This window comes from Piliocolobus tephrosceles, chromosome 12, assembly GCF_002776525.5.
Source record: "Piliocolobus tephrosceles isolate RC106 chromosome 12, ASM277652v3, whole genome shotgun sequence".
In the NCBI taxonomy this organism is placed as follows: Eukaryota; Metazoa; Chordata; class Mammalia; order Primates; family Cercopithecidae; genus Piliocolobus; species Piliocolobus tephrosceles.
Window position 1 is genome coordinate 93336303 of NC_045445.1, and position 11326 is coordinate 93347628.

General features: G+C 39.6%; 1 pseudogene; it reads left to right on the forward strand.

Moving 5' to 3' along the window:
- The window catches only part of LOC111535894, a 66604-nt pseudogene extending 55278 nt beyond the window's left edge, over window positions 1-11326 (forward strand).

Sequence of the window (11326 nt, forward strand, 5' to 3'; positions counted from 1 at the left end):
ACCCTGTGAGGTGTGGGGTGTCAGACTGCCCCTAGTGGGGGATGTCTTCCAGTTAGGCTACTCAGGGGTCAGTGACCCACTTGAGCAGGCAGACTGCCCCTTCTCAGATCTCAACCTCCGTGTTGGGAGATCCACTGCTCTCTTCAAAGCTGTCAGACAGAGTTGTTCGCGTCTGGACTGGCCTCTGCTGCTTTAGCTGAGCCCTGTCCCCAGAGGCGGAATCTACAGAGATAGGCAGGTTTCCTTGAGCTGTTGTGAGCTCCACCCAGTTCGAGCTTCCCAGCGGCTTTATTTACCTACTTAAGCCTCAGGGATGGCGGGCGCCCCTCCCCCAGCCTCGCTGCTGCCTTGCAGTTAGATTGCCGCAGACTGCTGTGTTAGCAAGGAGGGAGGCTCCGTGGGCGTGGGACCCTCCTGGCCAGGTGTGGGATATAATCTCCGGTGCCGGTGTTACAGCGCAGTATTGGGGTGGGAGTTACCCGATTTTCCAGGTGTTGTGTGTCTCAGTTCCCCTGGCTAGGAAAAGGGGCTCCCTTCCCCCTCGCGCTTCCCAGGTGAGGCGATGCCTCGCCCTGCTTCAGCTCTCGCTGGTCGGGCTGCAGCAGCTGACCAGCACCGATTGTCCGGCACTCCCGAGTGAGATGACCCCAGTACCTCAGTTGACAATGCAGAAATCACCGGTCTTCTTTGTCGCTCGCGCTGGGAGATGGAGACTGAAGCTGTTCCTATTCGGCCATCTTGCTCCACCCCCCCGAGAAGTTTCTATGTGGTATTAATGTTCTAGTTAATGTAATGCTTACAATAATATGTTCACTTTGCAAAATTCATGGTGCTGTACTCTTAAAATTTTTGCATAAAAAAAAATGGCAAACCAAATTCAGCAGGACATCAAAAAGCTTATCCACCATGATCAAGTCGGCTTCATACCCAGGATGCAAGGGTGGTTCAACATACGCAAATCAATAAACGTAATCCTCACATAAACAGAACCAATGACAAAAACCATACAATTATCTAAATAGATGCAGAAAAGGCCTTCAATAAAATTCTAAACCTTTTCATGCTAAAAACTCTCAATAAACAGGGTATTGATGGAAAGTACCTCAAAATAATAAGAAATAGGTATGACAAACGTACAGTCAATATCATACTGAATGGGCAAAACCTGGATGCGTTCCCTTTGAAAACTAGCACAAGACAAGGATGCCCTCTCTTACCACTCCGATTCAACATATTATTGAAAGCTCTGGCCAGGGCAATCAGGCAAGAGAAAAAAATAAAAGGTATTCAAATAGGATGAGAGAAAGTCAAATAGTCTCTATTTGCAGATAACATGATTGTATATTTAGAAATCTCTGTCATCTCAGCCCCAACTTTCATTAAGCTGATAAGCAACTTTAGGAAAACTTCAGGAAATAAGGGAGGACACAAACAAATGGAAAATCATTCCATGTTCATGGACAGGAAATGGTCCTGAAAATGGCCATATTGACCAAAGCAATTGATAGATTCAATGCAATCCTCATCAAGCTACCATTGACTTTTTTCAAAGAATTAGAAAAAATTGCTTTAAATTACATATGGAAAAATAAAGAGCCCATATAGCCAAGACATTCCTAAGCCAAACAAAGAAACCTGGAGGCATCATGCTACCTGACTTCCACTGTACTACAAAGCTACAGTAACCAAAACAGCATGATAGTGGTACCAAAACAGATATATAGAACAATGGAACAGAACAGAGTCCTCAGAAATAATGCCACACATCTACAACCATCTGATCTTTGACAGACTAGGCAAAAACAAGCAATGGGGAAAGGGTTCCTTATTTAATAAATGGGGCTGGGAAAACTGGCTAGCCACATGCAGAAAACTGAAACTGGACCCCTTCCTTACACCTTACACAAAAATTAACTCAAAATGGATTACATATTTGAATGTAAGACCTAAAACAAACAAACAGAAAAACCCCAGACGAAAACCTAGGCAATACCATTCAGGACATATGCATGGGCAAAGACTTCATGACTGAAACACCAAAAGCAATGGCAACACAAGACAAAATTGACAAATGGGATCTAATTAAACTAAAGAGCTTCTGCACAGCAAAGGAAAGTATCCTCAGAATGAACAGGAAGCCTACAGAAAGGGAAAATTTTTTTTTTAATCTACCCATCTGACAAAGGGCTAATACCCAGAAACTACAAAGAAATTAAACAAATTTACAAGGCAAAAAACAAACCACCCCATCAAAAAGTGAGGAAATGATTTCAACAGATACTTGTTAAATAAGACATTTATGCGGCCAGCAAACATATGAAAAAAAGTTCATTACCACTGGTCATTAGAGAAATGCACATCAAAATCACAATGAGATACCATCTCATGCAAGTTAGAATGGTGATGATTAAAAAGTCAGGAAGCAACAGATGCTGTAGAGGATATGGAGAAATAGGAACACTTTTACACTGCTGGTGGAAGTGTCAATTAGTTCAACCATTATGGAAGACACTGTGGCAATTCCTCCAGGATGTAGAACCAGAAATACCATTTGGTCTAGCCATCCCACTACTGGGTATATACCCAAAGGATTAAAAATCATGCTGCTATAAATACACATTCACATGTATGTTTATAGCAATACTTTTCCCAATAGCAAAGACTTGGAACCAACCCAAATGCCCATCAAAGATAGACTGGAGTAAGAAAATGTGGCACATATACACCATGGAATACTATGCAGCCATAAAAAATGATGAGTTCATGTCCTTTGCAGGGATGGGGATGAAACCCAAAGCCATTATTCTCAGCAAACTAACAGAGGAACAGAAAACGAAACCCCGCATGTTCTCACTCATAAGTGGGATTTGAACAATGAGAAGACAGGAACACAGGGAGGGAAACATCACACAGCAGGTCCTGTCGGCGGTGACAGGGGGACTAGGGGTGGGATAGCATTAGGAGAAATACCTAATGTAGGTGACGGGCTGATGGGTGCAACAAACCACCATGGCACGTGCATACCTATGTAACAAACCAGCATGTTCTGCACAGGTATCCCAGAACTTAAAGTATATATAAAAAATAAAACAAGTAAACATATAAAACTCACTATATGTGTGTGTATATATATAAACCCAACACTGGAGCACCCCAATATCACTGAGGGACAAAGATGATTGGCACACTCCTAATGCATCATCAGAGTGAGGAGAAGAAAGAAACAGTAGCTAGCAAGAGGGAGGAAGGGGGGCTACTCCACACTAGGACTTGTTCCTGGCCACCAATAACTCCAGAATGCATGAGTTGAACTGGTAAAAAAGCAATCTGTTCTCTCTCCGTAGGCTTCTCAAATGTCAGCAGAAGGAGACCTCTCAACCACCATGGACACTCGAGTTGGCAGGGAGAGCTGCTTAAAGAAGTGGTAAGGGTAGCAATCCAGCTGAGTTGAAGCCTAGAGAGTTTCCTGCAGCAGCATCTGTGGTGGAGCAACGGCAGGCTTGACTTGCTCCCATAGGAGATGTTAGCCTTAGAGGAACTATTAAACCTTAACTCTGCAGGGTGTTCTTGTCCACCAGATGGGGCTGGTCTGACATCAGCATCCCTTAATTTCCTGGCCTCTCCAGTTGGCCCCAGCCTAGTCACACTTGTGCAAAGTAGCCTTGAGTGCCCTAGGGACCTGCATCATGGCTTCTGTGCTGGTGAAACGTTTCTGACTGATGGAGACCTCCAACAGTGCTGCACCCATGGCCACACAGGAGTCTTTCTGCTACTTCCCCATAACGCAGCTTCCCGTGGGCCAACAGCAACCCCGCACATCACTTTGATGACAAGTGTGTACAGGGGCATGTTTGCTTTCCTTGACCTGGCAGTGCACCTCTATGCATGTACCCTGCACTTCCACTGCTACAGCAAATATACAGACCACCGCCCTCTCCCCACAAACCGACATTGCAGCCAGAGTCTTGGCAGGCACAGAATAAGCAAGCCCCATCCTTGCACCAACACTGTTGCAGGAGAAAAACTAAGCATAAAGAACAAGGAATTCTCCATCCTGAGCAACCACCCATATCTGTGGCACAAAAAGAATGTACACAGACCTATACCCCCTAGAGATCCACCCCCATGCCAACACCACTAACATCATGACCCTTGCAAACAAGGAACCCTTGTCGCCAAGCCTAACTGCCTTCACCACTGTGATGAACACTCACATACAAGCAGTCCCCAAAGTGCCTGTTACCACCCTGCCACAGGTGACAAGTATGCACCCTGCCAGACTGCTGCTGTTGCTGGCACATGGAAAAACGAACAGATTCTTTGGCAACCACATTACAAAACACTTTGGCTGACACCACCCATCAGAGTCTAGTGACCAGCTGTTGGAGAGCACCTTGGCCCCTCAGCGCAGTGAATTTCAAACATCAGAAAGACAGAGAACAACGTTGGGGCCTGATACAAGGCCCCCAGAGTAAGAGCAAATGGTACAAGAATTCAAGGTAGAGTGTTGGTCTCCTAAAATCTTCCAGAAATGAAGCCATTTGGCTTAAGTGACTTCATACCACAATCAAACCATAAAGGGCATAAATAAAATACAAGAAAAAAAATTCCAAGTTCAGCAACTTTGACCAAAAATTTAAAAAATAAAAAAAACCATAAACCCATAAAGATGAGAAAACCAGCACAAGAACCCTGACAACTCACAAGGCCAGAGTGCCTTGGTCCTCAAAATGACTGCACCACCTCTCCAGCAAAGGTTCTGAACAGGGCTGATGGCTGAAATGACAGAAATAAAATTCACAATATGAATAAAAAGGAAGATCATTGAGATGCAGGAGTACATCAAAACCCAATCTATATCAGCTAAGAATCAAAGTAAAATACTATAAGAGCTGAAAGACAAAATAGCCACTATAGAAAGAAATGTAACTGAACTAATAGAGCTGAAAATCACACTACAAAAATTTCATAATGCAATCACAAGTATTAACAGGAAAATAGACCAAGTGGAGGAAAAATCTCAGAGCTTGAAGACAGGCTTTCTGAAATAAGACAGCCAGATAAGAAGAGAGAAAAAAATTAAAAAGAATGACCAAAATATCTGACAAATAAGGGATTATGTAAAGAGACCAAATATTTCACTGAAGACCCTGAAAAAGATGGAGAGAGTGGAAGCAACTTGGAAAACATATTTCAGATTGTCATCCATGAGAACTTCTTCAACCTAGCTAGAGAGGCCAAAATGCAAATTGAAAAATGCAGAGAATTCCAGTAAAATACTTCTGAAGATCATCCTCAAGCACCATAATCCTCAGATTATCCAAACACAAAATAAAAGTAAAAGTGTTAAAGGCAGCTAGAAAACAAGGTCAGGTCACCTACAAAGGGAAGCCAATCAGAAAAACAGTGAACTTCTCAGCAGAAACCCTACTGGAAAGCCAATATTCAACATTCTTAAAGAAAATAAACTCCAACACAGAATTTCATATATGACCAAACTAAGCTTCATAAGCAAAAAGAAAGTAAGATAATTTTCAGACGAGCAAATGCTAAGAAAATTTGTTACCATCAAACATACCTTAAAAGAGCTCCTGAAAAAGGCACTAAATATGGAAAAGAAAGGCTATTACCAGTCACTACGAAAACACACTGAAATACAGAGGCCAGTAACAATATAAAGCAACCACATAAACAAGTCTGAAAATTAGCCAGCTAATATCATGTTGACAAGATCAAATGTATACATATCAATACCAACCTGGAAGGTAAACAGGCCAAATGCCCCAATTAAAAGGCACAGAGTAGTAAGGTGGATTAAATGCCAAGACCCATTGGCAAGCTGTCTTCAAGAAACCTATCTCAAATGAAATCACACACATAGACTTAAAGGGATGCAGAAAAATCTACCAAGGAAATGGAAAACAAAAGAAAGCATGAAATGCAATCCTAATTTCAGGCAAAACAGACTTTAAACCAACAAACACCAAAAAGGACAAAGAAGAGCATTATGTGATGGTAAAGGGTTCAATGAAACAAGAAGACCTATTATAAATATATATGCACTGAGGATAAAAGTACTCTGAACCATAAAGCAAGATCTTACAGACCTTCAAAGAGATGTAGACTCACACACACTAAGAGTGGGAGACTTCAACACCCTGTTCAGCATATTAGAAAGATCATCAGGGCAGAAAATTAACAAAGATATTCAGGACCTAAATTCAGCACTAGCTTAACTGGACCTGATAGATATCAATGAAACTCACCCCTCAAAAACAATAATAAATTCATTCTTCTATGTCCATATAACAAATACTCTAAAATCAATCACATAATCATACTTTTAAAAATCCTAAACAAATGCAAAAGAACAGAATTAATAACAACCCATCTCTCAGACCACGGCACAAATAAAAAACCAAGACTAAAGAAAATCACTCAAAAGCATACAATTACATGAAAATGGAATAAACTCTTCCTGAATGACTTTTGGATAACTAATGAAATTAAAATAGAAATCAAAACGTTTCTTCAGACTAATGAGAACAAAGATACAACATCCCAGAATCTCTAGAACTCAGCTAAGGCACTGTTAAAAGGAAAATTTATAGCACCAAATGCCCATATCAAAAAGTTAGAAAGATCTCAATTTAACAACTTAACATCACAACTGGAAGAACTAGAGAACCAAGAAAAAGCCAACTCCAAAGGTAGCAGAACACAAGAAATAACCAAAAATCAGAACTGAAGAAGATAGAGACATGAAAAAGCATTAAAAGATTAAATCAAGGAGTTGGCTTTTCGACACAAAATAATAAAATAAGTGCACAGCTAGCTAGAATAAAGAAATAGGGCGAGAAGATCTAAATAAACACAATAAAAAATTATGAAATGGATATTACCACAAACCCCACAAAAATATGAATAAACACTAGACAGTATAATAACCCACAATGCAGACAAATAAAAAGATATAGAAAAAGACAGATGAATTCCTGGACACATACACCCTCCCAAGATGAAACCAGGAAAGAATTCAATCACTGAACAGACCAATAATGAGCAAAAAAAGTGAATCACTAAAAAATAGCACACCAATTTAAAAAGGCACAAGACCAGATGGATTCACAACTAAATACTAACAGAGATACAAAGAGGAGCTGGTATCATTCCGGCTGAAACTATTCAAAAAAAGAAAACAAAAACAAAAACAAAAGCAAAAAACCAAAACAACAAAGAAAAGACTTCTCCCTAAATCATTTCATGATCCTGACATCAAAACCTAGCAGGGAAACAACAAAAAAAAAACCACCCCAGGTCAATATCCTTGATGAAAATTGATGCAAGTATCCTCAACAAAATACTGACAAATTGAAGCTGTTAGCATATTTAAAAACTTATCCACCAAGATCAAGTACATTTTATTCATAGGATTCAAAATTGGTTCAACATACACAAATCAAAAATGTGATTCATCCATACTGTGAAAATGGCCATACTGCCCAAGGTAATTTATAGATTCAATGCCATTCCCATAAAGTTACCAATGACTTTCTTCACAGAATTAGAAGAAACAACTTTAAAGTTCATATGGAACCAAAAAAGAGTCAGCATTGCTAAGACAATCCTAAGCCAAAAGAACAAAGCTGGAGGCATCATACTACCTGACTTCAAACTATACTAAAAGGCTACAGTAACCAAACCAGCATAGTACTGGTACCAAAATAGAGATATAGACCAATGGAATAGAACAGAGCCTACAGAAATAACACCACACATCTACAACCATCTGATCTTTGACAAACCTGCCAAAAACAAGAAATAGGGAAAGGATTCCCTATTTAATAAATGGTGCTGGGAAAACTGGCTAGCCATATATAGAAAGGTAGAACTGGATCCCTTCCTTACACCTTATACAAACATTAATTCAAGATGGATTAAAGACTTAAATGTTAGACCTAAAACCATAAAAACCCTAGAAGAAAACCCAGACAATACCATTCAGGACATATGCATGGGCAAGGACTTCATGTCTAAAACAGCAAAAGCAATGGCAACAAGAGCCAAAATTGACAAATGGGATCTAATTAAACTAAAGAGCTTCTGCACAGCAAAAGAAACTACCATCAGAGATAACAGGCAATCTACAGAATGGGAGGCAATTTTTGCAATGTACTCATCTGACAAAGGGCTAATATCCAGAATGTATGAAGAACTCAAAAAAATTTACAAGAAAAAAACAAACAACTACATCAAAAAGCGGGCGAAGGATATGAACAGACACTTCTCAAAAGAAGACATTTATGCAGCCAACAGGCACATGCAAAAATGCTCATCATCACTGGCCATCAGAGAAATGGAAACCAAAACCACAATGAGATACCATCTCACACCAGTTAGAATGGCAATCATTAAAAAGTCAGGAAACAACAGGTGCTGGAGAGGATGTGGAGAAATAGGAACACTTTTACACTGTTGGTGAGATTGCAAACTAGTTCAATCATTGTGGAAAAGAGTGTGGCAATTCCTCCAGGATCTAGAACTAGAAATACCATTTGACCCAGCCATCCGATTACTGGGTATATACCCAAAGGATTATAAATCATGCTGCTATAAAGACACATTCACACATATGTTTATTGTCACACTATTCACAAAAGCAAAGACTTGGAACCAACCTAAATGTCCATCAATGATAGACAGCATTAAGAAAATGTGGCACATATACACCATGGAATACTACGCAGCCATAAAAACCTGCACGTTGTGCACATGTACCCTAGAACTTAAAGTATTATAATAAAAAATACAATATACTCAGCATTTTTCAAATGCATTTTTATAATTAAATCCTGTTGTTACTGGTTATTTAATTTATAACTGACATGGTGTTTTGCTGAAGAATATTGAACATGTTGCATTACGTAAAAATAACAATCCAATGTGTATTCAACAAAACAGAAATGTCACATCTAGTATAATACAAATTTAAGAAATGTATGCAATGTACTTACAACAATATAAATAAAATTCTTACAAAACCTATGATACAATTTAGGTAAAAATATTCCTTTAAACAATGGCTTTGTTTCTTGAATATATTGTCTAATATTTTAAAGTATTTTTACTTCAGGAAAGCATAGGAATTATCTTTATGCCTTTATTGTCAATATACTTTTTGTCAGTTTCTAAAAAAAATAAAAAAGAAAAAGAAAAAGGATGAGTTCATGTCTTTTGTAGGAACATGGATGAAGATGGAAACTATCATTCTCAGCAAACTATCACAAGGAGAAAAGACCAAACACCGCATGTTCTTACTCATAGGTGGGGATTAAACAATGAGAACACTTGGACACAGGAAGGGGAACATCACACACTGGGGCCTGTTGTGGGGGAGGGGGGCAAGCGGGGAGGGATAGCATTAGGAGATATACCTAATGTCAATGACGAGTTAATGGGTGCAGTACACCAACACGGCATATGTAACAAACCTGCACATTGTGCATATGTACCATAGAACTTTAAGTATAATTTTTAAAAATGTGATTCATTATATAAACAAAACAAAAAACAAAAAACAAATTATTATCTCAATAGCAGTAGAAAAGCTTTTTAATAAAACTAAACACCCCTTCAGGCTTAAAATTCTCAATAAATTAGGTATTGAAGAAACATGCCTCAAAATAATGAGAGCCATGTATGACAGACCCAGAGCCAACATCATAAAGAATGGGACAAAGCTGAAAGCATTCTCCTTGAAAACTGGTGCAAAACAAAGGTGCCCTCTCTCATCAATGCTATTCAACATAGTATTGGAAGTCCTCTGCAGAGCAATTAGGTAATAGAAATTTTAAAAAAAAATCCAAATAGGGAGACAGGAAGTCAACCTACTCCTGTGTCCAGATGACATAATCCTACATCTAGAAAACCTTGTGGTCTCAACCAAAAAGCTCCTAAAGCTGATAAACAACTTAAGCAAAGTCTCAGGATAAAAAATCAATGTACAAAAAATCACAGACCAAATGCGTTGGCTCACACCTGTAATCCCAGCAAATTGGGAGGCTGAGGCAGGTGGATCACTTGAGGCCAGGAGTTCGAGACCACCCTACCCTGGCCAACATGGAAAAATGCTGCCTCTACTAAAAATATAAAAATTAGCCAGGTGTAGTGGTGCATGCCTGTAGGATCATCTACGTGGGAGAATGAGACAGGAGAATCACTTGAAGCCGGCAGGTGGAGTTTACAGTGGACTGCAATCATGCCACTGCACTCCAGCATGGGCAACAGAGCGGGACTCCATTTCCACAAAAAAAATCACTAGAATTCCTTACACACCAACAATGGTAAAGCTCAGAGGTAAATCAAGAATGCAACCCCAGTCACAACTGCTACAAAAAAATATGAAATAACTAGGAACACGACTAACCAGAAAGGTGAAAGATCTCTACAAAGAAAATGCAAAACAGTGCTAGAGAGAGAGAGAGAGAGAGAGAGAGAGAGAGAGAGAGAGAGAGATGATACAAACAAATGGAAAAACATTTCATGCTCATGGATAGGAAAAATGATTATATTAGAATGGTCAAATTGCCAAAAGCAGTTTCAGGATTCAATGCTATTACTATCAAACTACCAACGACATTCTTCACAGAACTAGGAAAAACTATTTTAAAATTCATATGAGTGCTCAGATTAAGATGGTGGATAAGAAGCAAGACTAGCGCTAGAAGGCAAATAGATAACTGAAGGCAAATAGGTAACTGAAGCAGAGCTCTGTGCTGGTCATAATGACTGAATTCTTTGTGCACGCCAAGATGTAGAGGGGTGTGGAGTGTGGAGTAAATCCATGCACTAGTGGACTTTCTCTACCTGGAATATTAGATTCTATTTGTGAAGAAATAGATCGGACGACTGGAGAACCAGTGTGAAGTTGCCTGAAGTAAGCTTCAGGAGATTGAAGACAGGATAACTGATGAAGAAGTGGAAGCTCACAGAAATGTTAACCATCTCCATAGTCTCCACCTTTCTGATACTATGAAAACAGGTTTGAATTAGGAATTTGATGAACTTCACAAAAAAAATTGAGTCTATGAGCCATCCTTCCATGGAGCTTGTTCTCTAGAAACCCCTCACTGAACTCCTTCCCAATAAGCCAAAGCCATCCTCTAATGCTAAGAACTATACAGGAAAGAGCCAAGCTAAGCATGCAGCTGCTGGCATTGCCTTCTTTCAGAGAACTGAACTGTTCTTGGAACTTTGGCACATGGGGATGTCTCCTTATAATGGTTTGGAGACAGCTTCTAGCACAGAAGCAGAGATGGAACTCTAG